At 35.8% G+C, this 21,760-nt stretch overlaps 1 protein-coding gene across 5 annotated transcripts in view; it reads left to right on the plus strand.

The window, feature by feature from the left end:
- The window catches only part of LOC130453627 (neurabin-1-like), a 189,704-nt gene that overhangs the window by 136,657 nt on the left and 31,287 nt on the right, over nucleotides 1-21,760 (plus strand). The window contains exons 1-2 of one of the 5 annotated variants that reach the window (XM_056793281.1): nucleotides 11,865-12,245; nucleotides 12,341-12,467. The exons of 1 other annotated variant lie outside the window; for it this stretch is intronic. The gene's annotated coding sequence lies outside the window, so the exon portion shown is untranslated. Of the gene's footprint in view, nucleotides 1-11,864; nucleotides 12,468-14,092; nucleotides 14,290-21,760 lie in introns of those variants that run through there. 3 more of the 5 variants (XM_056793279.1, XM_056793283.1, XM_056793280.1) reach the window with 3 other exon arrangements.

Genomic DNA, 21,760 nt, shown 5'->3' on the forward strand with positions numbered 1-21,760 from the left:
ACCAATATGGAATTTCCTCCATATGACCATAATGTAAAAAGCAATCATTCTAATCTAACAAAATATTTAGTTATTTTTCCTTTTCAACTTTTCATTGCCACTGCCACCAGCTTTAAGTCTCAAGTACTCTTTATTGGTTCATAATCCCAGAGAACTCAATAGGCTTTAGTCAAGCCCTCATGATGCTCTCTTACTTTTGTTTCAGAATCTATTTAAACAAAAGAAATGCATATAAAAATCTGTACATATTATAGATTTCCTGTAAGTGTACATATTGTTCATGAGATCTCCTTATTTACCTTACTTTTTTGTCATAATCCTCTCCAAATCATATTTTAAGAGCTACAAAGTATAGTTTTATATTCATCACTCTCTTATAGAATTTAGTTTAAATTTCTATCAAAGTATTTTAAATAACAATGAAAATAACTTCATAAAACCTCCCCCTTAAAATTTCAGTTCATTCTCTCATAAAGGTATAAAAGCTCAGTGGAATAAGGATACCTCTTTAGGATTCATTCATAGGCACAGGCAGCACTTATGCTTTGGGACATGGGTGAACAGAACACGTTGGAGGGCAATGAAATTAGAGCTAAGAGATATCCCAAAACTATCCTCATTAAGGACATTGTAACATGTAAGGCATCCATTGATGTCAAGTGAGCAGCCTAGATGTAATCATAAAACTGACTGGACAGGACCCTTCCTCCTGATAGGGAATATTTTAATATAGATACTTGCACATACACATGTATTTCCATTTAAATGTGTATACACATATCTAAAATAATCTATACTAAAAAATAAGCATCATATGAAACTGAGAAACACTAGCAGCTATCCCAATAAATATAAGAGTAATGAAAAAATAACAACTCTCCCCAATACTATTTGAAAAATTTCCGGAAATACAATAGTAATAAGAAAGACAAATCCAGGACCTAAAGAGAGGAAAACAGGAGTATATTTGTTATTCTTATTTGCTTATAACTGACAGATGTCTTAGAAAATCCTAAAAAATCAGGAGATATTGTAACAGAGATGAGAATTTATAGCAAATTTACATTCTACTAAGTAAACCCTCAAAAATCAATACTATTTCTATATAATAGCCACAAAGATTCAATGGGTAGTAATAGAGATAAAAATCACATTGTAAATAACTATAAGTAGCTGCAAATAACATGTTAGGCTCAAACTACTGAAATATACAAACTAATTGTATAAACAACATTATAAAGTGATCCTTGAGGAAGAAAACTATAAATAGCTGGAGGGAATATTCATTATTCATGACTGGTGATCATAATTTAGGGCAAGTGTCAGTGCTACTCTACTTAACCAATTTCTAGTGCTATGGCAATCAGATTTTTAAAGGTTACATTCTGAAATTCAATAGAATTATAACAACTCAATTAAAAAAAACATATTTAAAGGGAAATAATGAATGAAGACTGGGAAATATAAAGTCTGTAAATTAAATACTGAGTCCAGACTTCATACTGTTATAAGGAAGCAATCACCAAAGCCATACTCTAATGATTAAAAAATTGAAAATTAATTTTGTATATATAGTCAGTGAAGGGTGGTTTAGCATAAATGTTTGTTGTATTGTGACAAAGGCTTTTTTCTATATCAAAAAATTATGTGGTTTAGGTTGTTTTTCTTTTCTATATGATTGTCTTTACTCTTTTCCTTATGTTAAACTATCTTTTGTATTCCCCCCATAAATCTAATTTTTTTAATCACAGATTGGTTTTTGGCTTAATCACTGTATTTTGTTGACAGAATTTTACTAAAAATTGTTAAATTAAGTTTCATTAAAAGTCTGGACTTCTGTAATTTTTCCTTCCCTTGTTTAGGTGTTAGGATTATAATTATTCAGTGAAATTTAATAGTGCTTTCTCAATGTTTTGAAAATATTTTATGTGTATAGTAATACTATAATTATTCTTTGAAAGTTTGACTCAATTCAGGACTAGGAATTTTTCACCAATATCCCCTGAATTCCCACTTTGGCATGGCATTTCATTTATACTTTGATTTCTTTCTCTCAATTGGATTATTAAAGAACTTTATATGGGATTCTGTTAGTTTGGATATTTAACATGCTCGAAAATTTTTCTCTATTTTGTATTTTCAGTTTTATCATCATAAAATCATATAAAGTTGGAAATTATTTGATTCCAGTTTTGTGTTTTATTATATTTTCTAGATTCTTAATTGGATTTTCTTCCATCTTTCTAATCATGTTGATGATTTGTCAAATTTGTTCATCTTTTTCAAAAAATCAACTTGTAGTTTTATGCATTATTTTCATCATTTGCAAAGTGGATTTTTTACTTAGTTTTCTCTAATTTTTCATAGTTCATTTTTCTATATTTTCTATTTATTAGCTGCGTTTCAGATATTTTAGTATGTTATTTCATCCTTATAATTTCCAATTGCATTTCCTGTTTTACCTAAAAGTTTATCAATTAAAAAGTCATGTTGGTTTTCCAAGTTATTTCTCTTAAAATTGTTTTATATTATTTCGAATTTTTTAAATTGTCTTTTCTTTTTCCTAAAAAATGTGGGAAATGAATAATAAACTCTTTTATGAATTTATATTGTCAATCAAATTTCTATATCGGCCATGTTGAAAAAATACGAATGTCTTATTCTGTACTCTTGAGTCTTTGATTTATCAGGAGGCAAATAGTATACTTTTTCATTAAGCGTCTTGCATCATGGTTTGTCATTACACTGATTAGAATTCCTAATTTGTTCAATGTTTTTGTCATTACCATATTGTTCTCCTTGGCTCTGTTTACTTGTCTCTCCTTCACACTTTACAAGTCTTCCCATTATTTTCTCAAACCTTCTTCCATTATTTATTGAAATACAATACCATTCTATCATATTTCCATCACATAACTTTCAGCCATTCCCCAATTTGTGGGCTTGCCTTCAAATTTCTATCCCTAGCCACATTAAAAAGGTATATAATATATTTTAAAATATGTATGCAAATACATATATGTGATATATAAATATATTTATGTATATGACTATCACTCCCTTCCACTGGCCTCCCTCTAATTACCCCATTTTCCCACAGTAAGGCCAGCTACATCTCTCACTATGAGTTCTAAGGGGGTAGTATCCTTTTTTATACTTTTTAAACTTTTACTTTATGTCTTAGTACCAATACTAAGTAAAAAGTTCCAAGACAGAAGAACAGTAAGGGCTAGGCAAAGTTGCCAAATTTGAATGCAGAACCTGCTGTAGGTCTGGCTCTCTAACCATTGAAAAACCCAGCTGTCCTGGTATGATCCCTTAATAATGAAGTCTTCAGCCATCATATCAGTGTGTTATGTTTACCCTATTAGGTGATTAGGAACTGGTTACTTTAACACTATGAACATCAATTAGACTTTGGTAAGAGATATTTGCTTCAACAATATAGTAAGAAAAGAATTCCAAATATTACCCCAACACCTTTTCTCCTATTTCAACACAATCACAGGCAAGGATGAGATCATACTTAACTTGGATTTGATCCACCAAATTTACTTACAAATCTCTCACTGAACAATGGAAGACTCTCTCTCTCTCTCACTTTTTTTTTTTTTTTTTGCTTTTAAGCATAGCCCAGGCTGGACCCCAGGCCCCAGACTTCCTGTAAGTGGCTAGAGATTCTGAACTTTTAAAATGCACAAGGCCTGGCCATCTGCATTCTCTTTCACCTAAAAGAAGGCAAAAAAGACACAAAATGACAAAAGTCACAGCATGGCATGTACTCCCAACTTTAGCTCAAATCCAGGTAAGACATGATCTGAGAGCCCTATGGCAACTGGCCATCCTCACACACTCTACAGGAAGGAAAGGGCCTTGACCATGTTTCCCATTGGATACTTTTGAGTATACCCCAGTTCTACAGCCCATCAAAAAGGCTCCTCTTCACCACATTGTCAGAGGACCCAAAACAAATACCTTGCAAATACTCCACAGTCTGCAGGGAGATCAACCTATGCCAGTTCATAGATGGGTCTGTTTGGTTGGCTTTCCATTATGATCACAATAAATGTTTCTGAAATAAGAAAAGTACCCCAAATGCCTAAGATTAACCACTATTTCATGATGGAAAATCCTTCATCAAAGGATTGAAACTACAGTTCTCAAAAGAAAAATTGTAAGTTATCATTAACTTTATTAAACATGATTGCAAGTCATTAATAAAATTGTATGCAATAACAGAATGGGGGCTCTACCTCAGGAGGTAGCATTATAAAAGGTCAGAACTGCCAATTTTGGAGAGGATATATAAAAATTAGCACAATGAGTTGTTCTACCTTTGACATGGCATATCCATTTGGGAAAACAATTTGGAATTATAATTTTGAAAAAGTGACTTAAAATGTCTATCCCCTTTGAATATTTTACTCTCAAGCATACATTCCCAAGAAACAAAAAAACTAAAAAGTTCCCCCGACATCTAAATATTCATTATACCCTTTATGTTGTTGGAGGCAATTAGGGGAAGAAGTGGTTAGCATGCCGGGCATGGTGTCAGAAGACACAAGTTCAGATCTAGTTTCAGTTACTCATATCCTGGGCAAATCACTTAACCTCTGCCTACTTTACTTTCCTTAATTGGAAAATAGGGATAACAGGAGCCACCCTGTAGCTAGGATCAAATAAAATACTTGTAAAGTGCTTTGCACAGTGCCTGGCAAATAATGGACATTGTACAAATGCTCAGTGTTTCCAAGTCATGTTCTGGAAATAAATTCAAGTAGTTTATGATTATAGTTGCCCTTGGGAAACCACTATTCTTGTGCTCTATGGCAGTGATTGTGAACCTTTTAGAGCTGGAGTGCCAGTCCCTGCCCCCACACACCCCCAGAACAAGTGCTATGCCCACCACCAAGAGACAGCATATCATACCCCTCTCTCCCATGGAATCCCAGGTTTTCCCCTCCTTTACAAAGGTTTGAGGGATACCTTAGAGATACCCACATATCATTAAAATTCTTGTCTCCAATTCTTTTTTCCAGTATACATGAGCAATGACAATTGTTCCTGTGGTAGCCTAGTTTGCTCAAAATGCTAAAAATCTGCATGAGGAGATAAAGTCTTTATCTGCTAATGCCACAGGAATCTGATATTATTCCCATTGTAATTCTACTACTAGCTGGCAACCAGCAAGGGCATCTTGACTTTTTGAAATTATAGTCTAATATAATACCCTTTGGATTTGTTGCGCAAAATTTCAGGATCTGCGCCCACAAGTATTTTTGCAGTCTTCTTTCTGTACCACCTCTGTATATGATGATGCCACTGATAAGCAATTTTTGGATGGCTTTTGACTAATTTATTCTCAGATGAAGTAATTTTATCAGATTATTCTTGGCAGTGGACAGTGAATTGTATGTTATGTAATGACAACACACTTTTGCTCCTGCTGAGATTCTGCCTCGAAGCCTCCATTCTTCTAGTCATAAGGAATAACAAACATAGTAATGTTTGAGAATGAATGGAGAGTGCTTTTTTTTTAATAAACCCTTCTGTCTTAGATGAGATGAGTATCATAGAAGAGTATGAGTATCTTTATCTGAGAACTGCCTATCCATGTCCCTTGCCCATTTATCAATTGGAGAATGGCTTGATTTTTTGTACAATTGATTTAGCTCATTATAAATATGAGTAATTAAACCTTTGTCACAGGTTTCTATGAAGATTTTTTCCCAATTTGTTGTTTCCCTTCTGATTTTAGTTACATTGGTTTTGTTTGTACAAAAGCTTTTTAGTTTGATGTAGTCAAAATTATTTATTTTACATTTTGTGATTCTTTCTATATCTTGCTTGGTTTTAAAGTCTTTCCCCTCCCAAAGGTCTGACATGTATACTATTCTGTGTTTACCCAATTTACTTATGGTTTCCTTCTTTATGTTTAAGTCACTCACCCATTTTGAATTTATCTTGGTGTAGGGTGTGAGGTGTTGATCTATTCCTAGTCTCTCCCACACTGTCTTCCAATTTTCCCAGCAGTTTTTGTCGAATAGTGGATTTTTGTCCCAAAAGCTGGGATCTTTGGGTTTATCGTATACTGTCTTGCTGAGGTCGCTTTCCCCCAGTCTATTCCACTGATCTTCCTTTCTGTTTCTTAGCCAGTACCAAATTGTTTTGATGACTGCTGCTTTGTAATATAGTTTTAGGTCAGGGACTGCAAGGCCCCCATCATATGTGTTTTTTTTTTCATTATTTCCCTGGATATCCTTGATCTTTTGTTCTTCCAAATGAACTTTGTTATGGTTTTTTCTAAATCAGTGAAGAAGTATTTTGGTAGTTCAATGGGTATGGCACTAAATAGATAAATAAGTTTGGGTAGGATGGTCATTTTTATTATATTGGCTCATCCTATTCATGAGCAGTTAATGTTTTTCCATTTGTTCAAGTCTAGTTTTAGTTGTGTGGCGAGTGTTTTTTAGTTGTGTTCATATAGTTCCTGTGTTTGTCTCGGGAGGTAGATTCCTAGGTATTTTATTTTGTCTAAGGTGATTTTGAATGGGATTTCTCTTTCTAGTTCTTGCTGCTGAGCTGTGTTGGAGATATATAGAAAAGTTGATGATTTATGTGGGTTTATTTTGTATCCTGCAACTTTGCTAAAGTTGTTGATTATTTCAATTAGCTTTTTGGTTGAATCTCTAGGATTCTTTAAGTAGACCATCATGTCATCCGCAAAGAGTGATAACTTGGTCTCCTCCTTGCCTATTTTGATGCCTTCAATTCCTTTATCTTCTCTAATTGCTACTGCTAGTGTTTCTAGTACAATGTCAAATAGTAGAGGTGATAATGGGCATCCTTGTTTCACTCCTGATCTTATTGGGAATGCATCTAGTTTATCCCCATTGCAGATGATATTAGCTGATGGTTTTAGATATATACTGTTTATTATTTTTAGGAATGACCCTTCTATTCCTATGCTTTCTAGTGTTTTTAATAGGAATGGGTGTTGTATTTTATCAAAGGCTTTTTCTGCATCTATTGAGATAATCATGTGGTTCTTGCTAGTTTGCTTGTTGATGTGGTCAATTATGTGGATGGTTTTCCTAATGCTGAACCAGCCCTGCATCCCTGGTATGAATCCTACTTGATCATGGTGAATGATCCTTCTGATCACTTGTTGGAGTCTTTTTGCTAGTATCCTATTTAAGATTTTTGCATCTATATTCATTAGGAAGATTGGCCTATAGTTTTCTTTCTCTGTTTTTGACCTGCCTGGTTTTGGAATCAGTACCATGTTTGTGTCGTAAAAGGAGTTTGGTAGAACTCCTTCTTTGCTTAATATGTCAAATAGTTTGTATAGTATTGGGATTAACTGTTCTCTGAATGTTTGATAGAATTCACAGGACCCTCCTCTCTGAGCCCGGCCGGGCCGCGGCTTCCCGGAGCCTTGAACTCTGCGCTCCTACCCCTTAGGTCCGAGTGATCTCAGGTTCTGGCTTTTGAGGGGGGCCGTACCTTTTGATCCGGGTTCAGGTCCAGGAGGAGGGTTCCCAGGGTCTGTGCTGTTGATCGTTTTGAATTTCGGCACCTTAGGAGCTTATAGTTTGAGATCGGTCGGGAAGGGTTTTCCGGTGATCTGAACTTTAGCTTTCTCTAAGCCTCCATCTTAACCGGAAGTCCTCGACATAGTACCATATTAAAGAGAGAAAATACAATAAAAAATAAAGTAGAGTGAAAATAAATCTTTCGCATGGGCAATTCTTAATTAATGCTGCAAGTGCAGAATAAGCTAGAAAGTACTGAAATCATCACTACGTGAGGTAACTAATATGAGTTATATGACTGACCTTTCTAAATTCTCTCAATAAAAGGTCAGAGGTTAACTGTTTTTGCTGACAATTTCCTATTAATGTTAGGAGTCAGCAGCCAAAAGACTGATATAGTCATTGCGCCTTGCCAGTCACCCCAAGAGCAGACCTCCACCTTGTGTCTTATAAGATACCCCAAAGGCAGACCTCCACCTCCTGTTTGTCTTATGCTTACATGCAGCAGGGTGTGGTGGGCTTGGTAGAAACTTTTGGGTTACAGGCTTAAAGTCAAAGTGGCCTGTCAGCAAATTTAATACCCTCCAAGTTGTATTTTTCTTAGCAAACTGTATTATTTGAGTATTAACTCAAAAACTGGTGATTGTGCCCAACTCTAATCTAAGGTACAGTCAAGAAATATGCTAAAAAATGAGCAAACCAAAAGAATCCAATCATAAATATAACTACTAAGGTGACAGAGAAGTTCAAGATACAAATTCAGAAAAAGACAATGACTACAAAAAGCCTCCAAGAAAAGTGGAGAGAGGACAGAAATCCAACAATAGCTCCTAAAAGAGCTAAAGAAAGATTTTAAAAAGAAACAAAAATTGTATTTTAAAAATAAAATAAGACCAGAAAACAAAAAACTGAGAAAATTAATGAGAAAAATCCAAGAACATAATGAAAAGAAATTCAACAACGTGGTAATGGAGGCACAAAATATTTGAGAAAGAAGCCAATTCTTTTAAAAAATCAGAATTGGCAAAAAGAAAAAAGTAGTGAACAATATTTCTGAAGAAAATAATTCCTGGAAAATGAGAATTGACCCAGGGAAAGGATAATAAGCTACCCATCAAAGCAGACTATTTCAGGGGAAAGAAAGGCTAATTAATAAAATAGAAGGTTTCCACATATTCATGAAAAAAAACACCTAACAGAAAATTTGATGTTTAGACTCAAAATTCAAGAGCATAAAAAAGTAAATAAGAGAAAACATTTAAGGGCTTCAATATGGTCAAATTTTTCATATTCCTATATGGAAAGATATCTGTAACTCTTTAAAATTATCATTATAATAGAAATATATATATATAGACAGATTGTTCTAAGCTATTTAGAATATTTTTAAAAAACTAGGAGTGATAAAGAAGATTGTACTAAGAGTAATGGGACAAGAGAAGTGGAAATGGGGTAAATTATATCATCTAACATGGCACAGGAGGTAAGTAATACTATTACTATGGAGGGAAGGATGAGGGTGGTGACAAGTATTACTTGAACCTTACTCTAATTGGAATTGGTCAGAGAGGGAAGAACAGCCTGATTCATTGGGGTATAGAATCTATCTTGCTTTAATGAGAAGTAGAAGGGGAATAAGAAAGGGAGTGGTGGGGAGGGGAGTAAATTAAGGGTAGAAGTTTCTGTTCTCAATGAAGAGAGTCCTCTTTGTCTCCTGCTACTGAAAAGGGATAGAAAAATGTGACTTAAAAAAATTTCCTTATCTGGATTTTAGATAATGTTCTAGTTCTATTTGGATGAATTTCATGGGGAAACTCCCTGCTGTGTTTCCTCCATCTTGGCTGCACTGGCCCAATTTACTTTCAAAGTGGAATGAGCAGCCTCAGGAATAGTGGGTTCCCATTCACTGGTTTTTCTTAAGGACAAGCTGGATGACATGTTCTTGGTGACTCTGTAAAGGAATTTCCTGTCCAGGGAAGAGTTGGACCCAATTCATAATGAAATCTTAGATTTGCTACTTATTCCTGTTTTCCCAATATAACAAATGAATGAAAAAGGAAACACACTTTTTTGTAGTTATCTAATATAGACTTATATGTTTGCATGTATGTGTATATATATACTGTAATTTTAGTGAATTCATATTGGCTTTTCGTGACCATGGTTTTCGTGACCACGGCTTTCCTTTACTAAGGAGACACAAGCCATCTATTTTGTTTTAGATTTTTTTTTATTTAGACAGCCAGTTTTGTTTTAGATTGATGTCAAACTTACACAGGCTGCAGTTTCTAGAATTCCTTTGGAGTTAGAAAAGTTCTGTCCTTTTGGAAAGATAGGAACATTGACTTAGTTTTCCTGGTATATTTTACATAATTTCTCCCATTTGGGGATGATGGTTCTATCATTACATCAGCAATTGCTCTGTGTCTTTATGTAGTTTCAGATCATAACCAACTATGACTGGCAATGTGAAAAATGTTGCCTTGTAGGAGTAAAATCCTAAGTTATAGCCCTCCACAATATGACTTCATTCATATTTTCAGTTTTTATTCCACTACAAAATCCTCCCAATACTGTAACTAATTTACCTACTTTTTACTGCAAAAGTTCCTTTTTTGAACCTCCTGGGACCAATTTTGTTCATGTTCTTCTTTCTGGCTACAGTGCTTTCATCATGCTCCCCAACTATATTATATCTCTATCTCTATCTCTATCTCTATCTATCTATCTATCTATCTATCTATCTATCTATCTACATATCCTTCTATCAGAAACAGAAACAATCAAGTCTTTCAAAAGGCCTTACCTCCTTCCAATAAGAATTAATCTCCTATTGTGAGTCATATAGACTGTGCAGGTCTCTATTTGGAAACTTCCTTATCCCTCTCAGCTATCTGCTTATATTTATCATCTTATATATAATAAGATATATAAAATTATATATTATATAAAGATTTTATATATTCTATATATTATGTATTATATACATATAATCTGCTTATATATGTAATCTTCCTCATATTTCCAGACTCAGCTGACACTCAATTGCCTCCAAGAAACATTCCCTGATGCAGCCAGCTACGATTTCTCCTTCTAGTAAAGCTTTACAATCTTGCACTTGGTTCCTCTTCTATGATAGCACATGAAGAAGTGTTCTAAATCTCTTATAATCAGAGAGATGCAAATCAAAACAACTCTGAGGTATCACCTCACACCTAGCAGATTGGCTAACATAACAGCAAAGGAAAGTAATGAATGCTGGAGGGGATGTGACAAAGTGGGGACATTAATGCATTGTTGGTGGAGTTGTGAACTGATCCAACCATTCTGGAGGGCAATTTGGAACTATGCCCAAAGGGCGACAAAAGAATATCTACCCTTTGACCCAGCCATAGCACTGCTGGGTCTGTACCCCAAAGAGATAATGGACAAAAAGACTTGTACAAAAATATTCATAGCTGCGCTCTTTGTGGTGGCCAAAAACTGGGAAAACGAGGGGATGCCCATCAATTGGGGAATGGCTGAACAAACTGTGGTATATGTTGGTGATGGAATACTATTGTGCTAAAAGGAATAATAAAGTGGAGGAGTTCCATGGAGACTGGAACAACCTCTAGGAAGTGATGCAGAGTAAGAGGAGCAGAACCAGGAGAACATTGTACTCAGAGACTAATACACTGTGGTATAATCGAACGTAATGGACTTCTCCATTAGTGGCGGTATAATGTCCCTGAACAATTTGCAGGGATCCAGGAGAAAAAAACACCATTCATAAGCAAAGGATAAACTATGGGAGTGAAAATACAGAGAAAAAGCAACTGCCTGAATACAGAGGTTGAGGGGACATGACAGAGGATAGACTCTAAATGAACACTCTAATGCAAATACTATCAACAAAGCAATGGGTTCAAATAAAGAAAACATCTAATGCCCAGTGGATTTACGCGTCGGCTATGGGGGGTGGGGGGGAGGAAACGAAAATGATCTATGTCTTTAACGAATAATGCTTGGAAATGATCAAATAAAATATATTAAAAATAAATATGGTACTATGTCATCAGATTTTCCTAAGACTTGGGGTCTTTAGTCTTGATCTTGACCACAGTCACCCTGCTTCCAGTAAACCTATTATTTTCTTGGAGACTGTATTGGTGTGATAATTTTTCACCACAAAATGCGAATTAAAACAACTCTGAGGTACCCACTACACATCTGTTAGATTAGCAAATATGAAGTAAAGGAAAATAATAAATAATGTAGAGACTGGCATAATTGGGACACTAATATATTGCTGGGGGGGTTGCAAACTGATCCAACCATTCTGCAGGGCAATTTGGAATTATGCCCAGTAATACCACTACTAGGTCAGAAATCCAAAGAGACTTAAAAAAATGGGAAAGGACATGGTTGTACAAAAATAGTTAAAGCTGCCCTTTTTGTGGTGGCAAAGAAATGGAAACTAAAGGGACAGCCCTCAATTTGGGAATGGCTGAACAAATTGTGGCATAAGATGGTGACAGAATACTATTGTGCTCTGACATTAACAGGATGATCTCAGAAAGAGTTGTAAAGACCTACATTAATTGATGCACTGAAATGAACAGAACCAGGAAAACATTATAAACAGTAACAGCAATAGTGTGGAATGATCAAATTTGATAGACTTAGCTGCTCTCAGTGATACAATGATTCAGACAGCATTTTAGATAGGTAGCCACAAACACAGAAAAGATGTAGGATGACAGGGGATGGAAGAAATAAGTCAGGGGGTTTTGAGGATAAGCCTGAAATATGTTTCTTTGCAGGCAGTAGGGAAGGAGTCAGCAGACAGAGACTGAGAATAAGTCAGAGTGTGGGGACAGATTCCAGTTCCATTGCCATGTGGACCATTTCAACTATTTCAGGTCCTGAGCTCTGTGGCTCTCAGGCTCAGTAAGAATTCCATTATCTGCTTGTTTTCTTATTGGTGGTTTGGAGAGTGAAGCCTGACTTCAGATCTATCCTCAAATGCATTTTCTCTCTTTTCTTTCCTGTCCAATTTGGATTTCTTTTTTTTTAAATTTAATTTAATTTAATTTAAATTTTTTGGTTACAATACTCACTTTATTTCCCTCCCTCCTCTCCACCCACACTTCCCACAGCCAAGGCGCAATTTCATTGGGTATTACTTGTGTCCTTGATCAGAACCTATTTCAATAATGTTGTTTGCACTGGGATGTTCATTTAGAGTCTACATCCCCAACCATATTCCTTTGACCCATGGATTCAAGCAGTTGATTTTCTCCTGGGTTTTTACTCCCACAGTATTTCCTCTGGATGTGGATAGTGCTTTTTCTCATCCAAATTGGATTTCTGAATCTAAAACAAGGCTTACTTTGTGCATATTTCCCCCATACTTTTGTCACTTCTGGTTGTGAATCTATTTTTTTAATGTCCCCAGGATATGGTCAGGAGTTGAATCAAAGGGATGTTAATAGTAGAAATTTCTGGGGCAACAAGGAAGGTGTTGGGTTCTTATGACTTCAACAGGAGCTCCTATTACAATTTTCCAAGTCAAAGAAATCCAGGGTACACCTGCACATCCCTGCTCAACCTAAGTAACTTCCTTTTCAATTGCAAAGATTTTTATAGGTCTTTGACTCCTCCTCATTTGCTAACATCTGGCAAATGTACAATATGTAGGCAGAAACTGATGTTGAATACAAATATTCCATAACCTTGGGAAAGGGTTCAAGCCTTTTATTCCTCATAACTTATTTTATTGTCCTTTCAGGATTCATCAGGAATCCAGATTCTTTCTAGGCTAACTGTCTTTCTACTGTGAGCCATGATCCCACTTAGTATGGGAATAGAGCATATTGTTCCATCAGGCAAAGTGTTGCCGTCAAATAAAAGAAAATAATAGCTAAGAGTGCCTGGTAATTCTCACTTAGATTCCTTGGTTCTTTAATGGCTCAGCTTAAGCACCAAGAGCACACTACCAAATGTTTCTTCATTCCTCAACTTCTTCCCTAGTAACTTCTTTCCTAGAATTACCCTGTATTTATTTTTTAGTTCATCTTAGCATATATACGTTTTTTGTTTAGTGGTTTGAAATGCAAATGGAAATGGAAACCATGAAACAGTACATTAGAATCTGTAGACATCATGTTGACTTAGAGAATCCTCTAGCCATATTACCTATATTTCATTTTTTATATTCTGTTAACTAGTTACCAATTACGTTTTAATCTTGTCTACCATGCCGCTCTTTGGTGTGTGACACTGTTTCACACCTCTGGACTAAGCCATATTATTCCTCTTGAGGGCAGGAACTGTTTGCACTAATAAATATTTGTTGGTTGACTAGATTGATAGGTACAATTGGGTACATCCTTGTTGTTGCTAGGGAAGCTTGTTATGAAATGCAGGGAATGAAATTACATAAGTCTCAAATGAAAGAAAAAGAAGTCTGCATATCAAATGTAACAAAGGTAGTAAAATGGAAAGACTAGGTAGATCTGGGCTGAGGTATCTGTCAATTTTTGCTGCTGCTTTTTGAGTGCTGGCTAACGATTATAAGTTTTAAAGCAAATGAAAAGTTTATTCAGGATAAAGAATCTGTTGTTTCCTCATAGGGCCAAGCACTCAGCCAATAAAAGATAATTACATAACAGAGCACTTATGATATGTCACATCACCAAGGTAACAGGAGGGATGGAGATAAACAAAGAGCGGAGCCTGGGGAGATCATTTCTGAAAAGAAAAAGATGAGGTAGGATGTGTTATGATTTAGAGGATGACAGTTGATAAATTGTGGAATTTTGTATTATATAGAAGTTTGCCATGGATTTTTTTTTTTTTTGTGGTGGAATGGTTTACTATGAAATTGCATTAGAAATTTTTCTTAAAACTCTTTTTTTTAAAAATATATTTTATTTGGTCATTTCCAAGCATTATTCGTTAAAGACATAGATCATTTTCTTTTCCTCCCCCCCACCCCCCATAGCCGACGCGTAAATCCACTGGGCATTAGATGTTTTCTTGATTTGAACCCATTGCTTTGTTGAGAATCTTTGCATTAGAGTGTTCATTTAGAGTCTCCTCTGTCATGTCCCCTCAACCGCTGTATTCAGGCAGTAGCTTTTCCTCAGTGTTTCCACTCCCATAGTTTATCCTTTGCTTATGAATAGTGTTTTTTTCTCTTGGATCCCTGCAAATTGTTCAGGGACATTACACCTCCATTAATAGAGACGTCGATTACGTTCGATTATACCACAGTGTATTAGTCTCTGTGTACAATGTTCTCCTGGTTCTGCTCCTCTCGCTCTGCATCACTTCCTGGAGGTTGTTCCAGTCTCCATGGAACTCCTCCACTTTATTATTCCTTTTAGCACAATAGTATTCCATCACCAACATATACCACAGTTTGTTCAGCCATTCTCCAATTGATGGGCATCCCCTCGTTTTCCAGTTTGGGGCCACCACAAAGAGCGCAGCTATGAATATTTTTGTACAAGTCTTTTTGTCCATTATCTCTTTGGGGTACAGACCCAGCAGTGCTATGGCTGGGTCAAAGGGTAGATATTCTTTTGTCGCCCTTTGGGCATAGTTCCAAATTGCCCTCCAGAATGGTTGGATCAGTTCACAACTCCACCAACAATGAATTAATGTCCCTACTTTGCCACATCCCCTCCAGCATTCATTACTTTCCTTTGCTGTAATGTTAGCCAATCTGCTAGGTGTGAGGTGATACCTCAGAGTTGTTTTGATTTGCATCTCTCTGATTATAAGAGATGTAGAGCACTTCTTCATGTGCTTGTTGATAGTTTTGATTTCTTTATCTGAGAACTGCCTATCCATTTCCCTTGCCCATTTATCAATTGGAGAATGGCTTGATTTTTTGTACAATTGATTTAGCTCATTATAAATATGAGTAATTAAACCTTTGTCACAGGTTTCTATGAAGATTTTTTCCCAATTTGTTGTTTCCCTTCTGATTTTAGTTACATTGGTTTTGTTTGTACAAAAGCTTTTTAGTTTGATGTAGTCATAATTATTTATTTTACATTTTCTGATTCTTTCTATGTCTTGCTTGGTTTTAAAGCCTTTCCCCTCCCAAAGGTCTGACATGTATACTATTCTGTGTTTACCCAATTTACTTATGGTTTCCTTCTTTATGTTTAAGTCACTCACCCATTTTGAATTTATCTTGGTGTAGGGTGTGAGGTGTTGATCTATTCCTAGTCTCTCCCACACTGTCTCCCAATTTTCCCAGCAGTTTTTGTCGAATAGTGGATTTTTGTCCCAAAAGCTGGGATCTTTGGGTTTATCGTATACTGTCTTGCTGAGGTCGCTTTCCCCCAGTCTATTCCACTGTTCTTCCTTTCTGTTTCTTAGCCAGTACCAAATTAAAAAAACTCATGATAATTTGCAATGGTGGCTCAAGATTATAAAATTCTAAAGGGGATCACTGAGGATTTGTCCAGTTTCAAGAGATTTAACTTTATTAAGGAATTTAAAAATATTATAAAATGCTATAGTAGGTTCTAGGGAAAGAAAATATGTCATGACCAATATCTTCTAATGTGTTTTCAGTTTCATACGATTTTCACTACGTTAGCAATTTATCTAATGAACAAATATAATAATGTCATTGGGGAATGAAGGGTTTGGAAACATAATGGAAATTTCTCTTTTTTCTGTATAAATAGTTATAAACATAAATGCATCTATATTTACGTAATTAATATACTACATGTAAATGCAGGTCACATAGCTAATGTCTGAAGCTCTATCCATTATATCATCTAGCCATCCTACATTTATGCATACATTCATATTTCTTTCTACGTCCCTATCTATGCTGATGTCTATGTCTATACACACATAACGCGCGCACACACAGAAACTGTTCCCAGGGAATTTTGTTAGAGATGATTTTAATGTCACCAACAAGTGCCTTTTTATTTACTAAATTTCTGGATCATTAATTTTTTCACTTAACTATTCTGTTCCTTAATTTGTTCCTAAGTCTAATGAATAAGTCAGACCAGAAACATGTTTATTAATACCTGTGGTCAGTGAGTTTGCTTCCTTTTTAAATTTCTATGCCTGTATTTCAATATAATTAATTCCTTTGTAATTCTTTCTTTTTTTTAAAAATATATTTTATTTGATCATTTCCAAGCATTATTCGTTAAAAACATAGATCATTTTCTTTTCCTCCCCCCCACCCCCCATAGCCGATGCGTAAGTCCACTGGGCATTAGATGTTTTCTTGATTTGAACCCATTGCTTTGTTGATAGTATTTGCATTAGAGTGTTCATTTAGAGTCTATCCTCTGTCATGTCCCCTCAACCTCTGTATTCAGGCAGTTGCTTTTTCTCGGTGTTTCCACTCCCATAGTTTATCCTTTGCTTATGAATGGTGTTTTTTCTCCTGGATCCCTGCAAGTTGTTCAGGGACATTACACCGCCACTAATGGAGAAGTCCATTATGTTCGATTATACCACAGTGTATTAGTCTCTGTGTACAATGTTCTCCTGGTTCTGCTCCTCTCGCTCTGCATCACTTCCTGGAGGTTGTTCCAGTTTCCATGGAACTTCTCCACTTTATTATTCCTTTTAGCACAATAGTACTCCATCACCAACATATACCACAGTTTGTTCAGCCATTCCCCAATTGATGGGCATCCCCTCGTTTTCCAGTTTGGGGCCACCACAAAGAGCGCAGCTATGAATATTTTTGTACAAGTCTTTTTGTCCATTATCTCTTTGGGGTACAGACCCAGCAGTGCTATGGCTGGGTCAAAGGGTAGATATTCTTTTGTCGCCCTTTGGGCATAGTTCCAAATTGCCCTCCAGAATGGTTGGATCAGTTCACAACTCCACCAGCAATGAATTAATGTCCCTACTTTGCCACATCCCCTCCAGCATTCATTACTTTCCTTTGCTGTAATGTTAGCCAATCTGCTAGGTGTGAGGTGATACCTCAGAGTTGTTTTGATTTGCATCTCTCTGATTATAAGAGATGTAGAGCACTTCTTCATGTGCTTGTTGATAGTTTTGATTTCTTTATCTGAGAACTGCCTATCCATTTCCCTTGCCCATTTATCAATTGGAGAATGGCTTGATTTTTTGTACAATTGATTTAGCTCATTATAAATATGAGTAATTAAACCTTTGTCACAGGTTTCTATGAAGATTTTTTCCCAATTTGTTGTTTCCCTTCTGATTTTAGTTACATTGGTTTTGTTTGTACAAAAGCTTTTTAGTTTGATGTAGTCATAATTATTTATTTTACATTTTCTGATTCTTTCTATGTCTTGCTTGGTTTTAAAGCCTTTCCCCTCCCAAAGGTCTGACATGTATACTATTCTGTGTTTACCCAATTTACTTATGGTTTCCTTCTTTATGTTTAAGTCACTCACCCATTTTGAATTTATCTTGGTGTAGGGTGTGAGGTGTTGATCTATTCCTAGTCTCTCCCACACTGTCTCCCAATTTTCCCAGCAGTTTTTGTCGAATAGTGGATTTTTGTCCCAAAAGCTGGGATCTTTGGGTTTATCGTATACTGTCTTGCTGAGGTCGCTTTCCCCCAGTCTATTCCACTGTTCTTCCTTTCTGTTTCTTAGCCAGTACCAAATTAAAAAAACTCATGATAATTTGCAATGGTGGCTCAAGATTATAAAATTCTAAAGGGGATCACTGAGGATTTGTCCAGTTTCAAGAGATTTAACTTTATTAAGGAATTTAAAAATATTATAAAATGCTATAGTAGGTTCTAGGGAAAGAAAATATGTCATGACCAATATCTTCTAATGTGTTTTCAGTTTCATACGATTTTCACTACGTTAGCAATTTATCTAATGAACAAATATAATAATGTCATTGGGGAATGAAGGGTTTGGAAACATAATGGAAATTTCTCTTTTTTCTGTATAAATAGTTATAAACATAAATGCATCTATATTTACGTAATTAATATACTACATGTAAATGCAGGTCACATAGCTAATGTCTGAAGCTCTATCCATTATATCATCTAGCCATCCTACATTTATGCATACATTCATATTTCTTTCTACGTCCCTATCTATGCTGATGTCTATGTCTATACACACATAACGCGCGCACACACAGAAACTGTTCCCAGGGAATTTTGTTAGAGATGATTTTAATGTCACCAACAAGTGCCTTTTTATTTACTAAATTTCTGGATCATTATTTTTTTCACTTAACTATTCTGTTCCTTTATTTGTTCCTAAGTCTAATGAATAAGTCAGACCAGAAAAGTGTTTATTAATACCTGTGGTCAGTGAGTTTGCTTCCTTTTTAAATTTCTATGCCTGTATTTCAATATAATTAATTCCTTTGTAATTCTTTCTTTTTTTTAAAAATATATTTTATTTGATCATTTCCAAGCATTATTCGTTAAAAACATAGATCATTTTCTTTTCCTCCCCCCCACCCCCCATAGCCGATGCGTAAGTCCACTGGGCATTAGATGTTTTCTTGATTTGAACCCATTGCTTTGTTGATAGTATTTGCATTAGAGTGTTCATTTAGAGTCTATCCTCTGTCATGTCCCCTCAACCTCTGTATTCAGGCAGTTGCTTTTTCTCGGTGTTTCCACTCCCATAGTTTATCCTTTGCTTATGAATGGTGTTTTTTCTCCTGGATCCCTGCAAGTTGTTCAGGGACATTACACCGCCACTAATGGAGAAGTCCATTATGTTCGATTATACCACAGTGTATTAGTCTCTGTGTACAATGTTCTCCTGGTTCTGCTCCTCTCGCTCTGCATCACTTCCTGGAGGTTGTTCCAGTTTCCATGGAACTTCTCCACTTTATTATTCCTTTTAGCACAATAGTACTCCATCACCAACATATACCACAGTTTGTTCAGCCATTCCCCAATTGATGGGCATCCCCTCGTTTTCCAGTTTGGGGCCACCACAAAGAGCGCAGCTATGAATATTTTTGTACAAGTCTTTTTGTCCATTATCTCTTTGGGGTACAGACCCAGCAGTGCTATGGCTGGGTCAAAGGGTAGATATTCTTTTGTCGCCCTTTGGGCATAGTTCCAAATTGCCCTCCAGAATGGTTGGATCAATTCACAACTCCACCAGCAATGAATTAATATCCCTATTTTGCCACATCCCCTCCAGCATTCATTACTTTCCTTTGCTGTAATGTTAGCCAATCTGCTAGGTGTGAGGTGATACCTCAGAGTTGTTTTGATTTGCATCTCTCTGATTATAAGAGATGTAGAGCACTTCTTCATGTGCTTGTTGATAGTTTTGATTTCTTTATCTGAGAACTGCCTATCCATTTCCCTTGCCCATTTATCAATTGGAGAATGGCTTGATTTTTTGTACAATTGATTTAGCTCATTATAAATATGAGTAATTAAACCTTTGTCACAGGTTTCTATGAAGATTTTTTCCCAATTTGTTGTTTCCCTTCTGATTTTAGTTACATTGGTTTTGTTTGTACAAAAGCTTTTTAGTTTGATGTAGTCAAAATTATTTATTTTACATTTTGTGATTCTTTCTATATCTTGCTTAGTTTTAAAGCCTTTCCCCTCCCAAAGGTCTGACATGTATACTATTCTGTGTTTACCCAATTTACTTATGGTTTCCTTCTTTATGTTTAAGTCACTCACCCATTTTGAATTTATCTTGGTGTAGGGTGTGAGGTGTTGATCTATTCCTAGTCTCTCCCACACTGTCTTCCAATTTTCCCAGCAGTTTTTGTCGAATAGTGGATTTTTGTCCCAAAAGCTGGGATCTTTGGGTTTATCGTATACTGTCTTGCTGAGGTCGCTTTCCCCCAGTCTATTCCACTGATCTTCCTTTCTGTTTCTTAGCCAGTACCAAATTGTTTTGATGACTGCTGCTTTGTAATATAGTTTTAGGTCAGGGACTGCAAGGCCCCCATCATATGTGTTTTTTTTCATTATTTCCCTGGATATCCTTGATCTTTTGTTCTTCCAAATGAACTTTGTTATGTTTTTTTCTAAATCAGTGAAGAAGTATTTTGGTAGTTCAATGGGTATGGCACTAAATAGATAAATAAGTTTGGGTAGGATGGTCATTTTTATTATATTGGCTCGTCCTATCCATGAGCAGTTAATGTTTTTCCATTTGTTCAAGTCTAGTTTTAGTTGTGTGGCGAGTGTTTTGTAGTTGTGTTCATATAGTTCCTGTGTTTGTCTTGGGAGATAGATTCCTAGGTATTTTATTTTGTCTAAGGTGATTTTGAATGGGATTTCTCTTTCTAGTTCTTGCTGCTGAGCTGTGTTGGAGATATATAGAAAAGCTGATGATTTATGTGGGTTTATTTTGTATCCTGCAACTTTGCTAAAGTTGTTGATTATTTCAATTAGCTTTTTGGTTGAATCTCTAGGATTCTTTAAGTAGACCATCATGTCATCCGCAAAGAGTGATAACTTAGTCTCCTCCTTGCCTATTTTGATGCCTTCAATTCCTTTATCTTCTCTAATTGCTACTGCTAGTGTTTCTAGTACAATGTCAAATAGTAGAGGTGATAATGGGCATCCTTGTTTCACTCCTGATCTTATTGGGAATGCATCTAGTTTATCCCCATTGCAGATGATATTAGCTGTTGGTTTTAGATATATACTGCTTATTATTTTTAGGAATGACCCTTCTATTCCTATGCTTTCTAGTGTTTTTAATAGGAATGGGTGTTGTATTTTATCAAAGGCTTTTTCTGCATCTATTGAGATAATCATGTGGTTCTTGCTAGTTTGCTTGTTGATGTGGTCAATTATGTGGATGGTTTTCCTAATGTTGAACCAGCCCTGCATCCCTGGTATAAATCCCACTTGATGATGGTGAATGATCCTTCTGATCACTTGCTGGAGTCTTTTTGCTAGTATCCTATTTAAGATTTTTGCATCTATATTCATTAGGGAGATTGGCCTATAGTTTTCTTTCTCTGTTTTTGACCTGCCTGGTTTTGGAATCAGTACCATGTTTGTGTCGTAAAAGGAGTTTGGTAGAACTCCCTCTTTGCTTATTATGTCAAATAGTTTGTATAGTATTGGGATTAACTGTTCTCTGAATGTTTGATAGAATTCACAGGTGAATCCATCAGGCCCTGGGGATTTTTTCTTAGGAAGTTCGTTGATGGCTTGATGGATTTCAATTTCTGATATGGGATTATTTAAGAATTCTATTTCCTCTTCTGTTAGTCTAGGCAGTTTGTATTTTTGT

This window comes from Monodelphis domestica, chromosome 4 (genome assembly GCF_027887165.1).
Source record: "Monodelphis domestica isolate mMonDom1 chromosome 4, mMonDom1.pri, whole genome shotgun sequence".
Classification (NCBI taxonomy): domain Eukaryota; kingdom Metazoa; phylum Chordata; class Mammalia; order Didelphimorphia; family Didelphidae; genus Monodelphis; species Monodelphis domestica.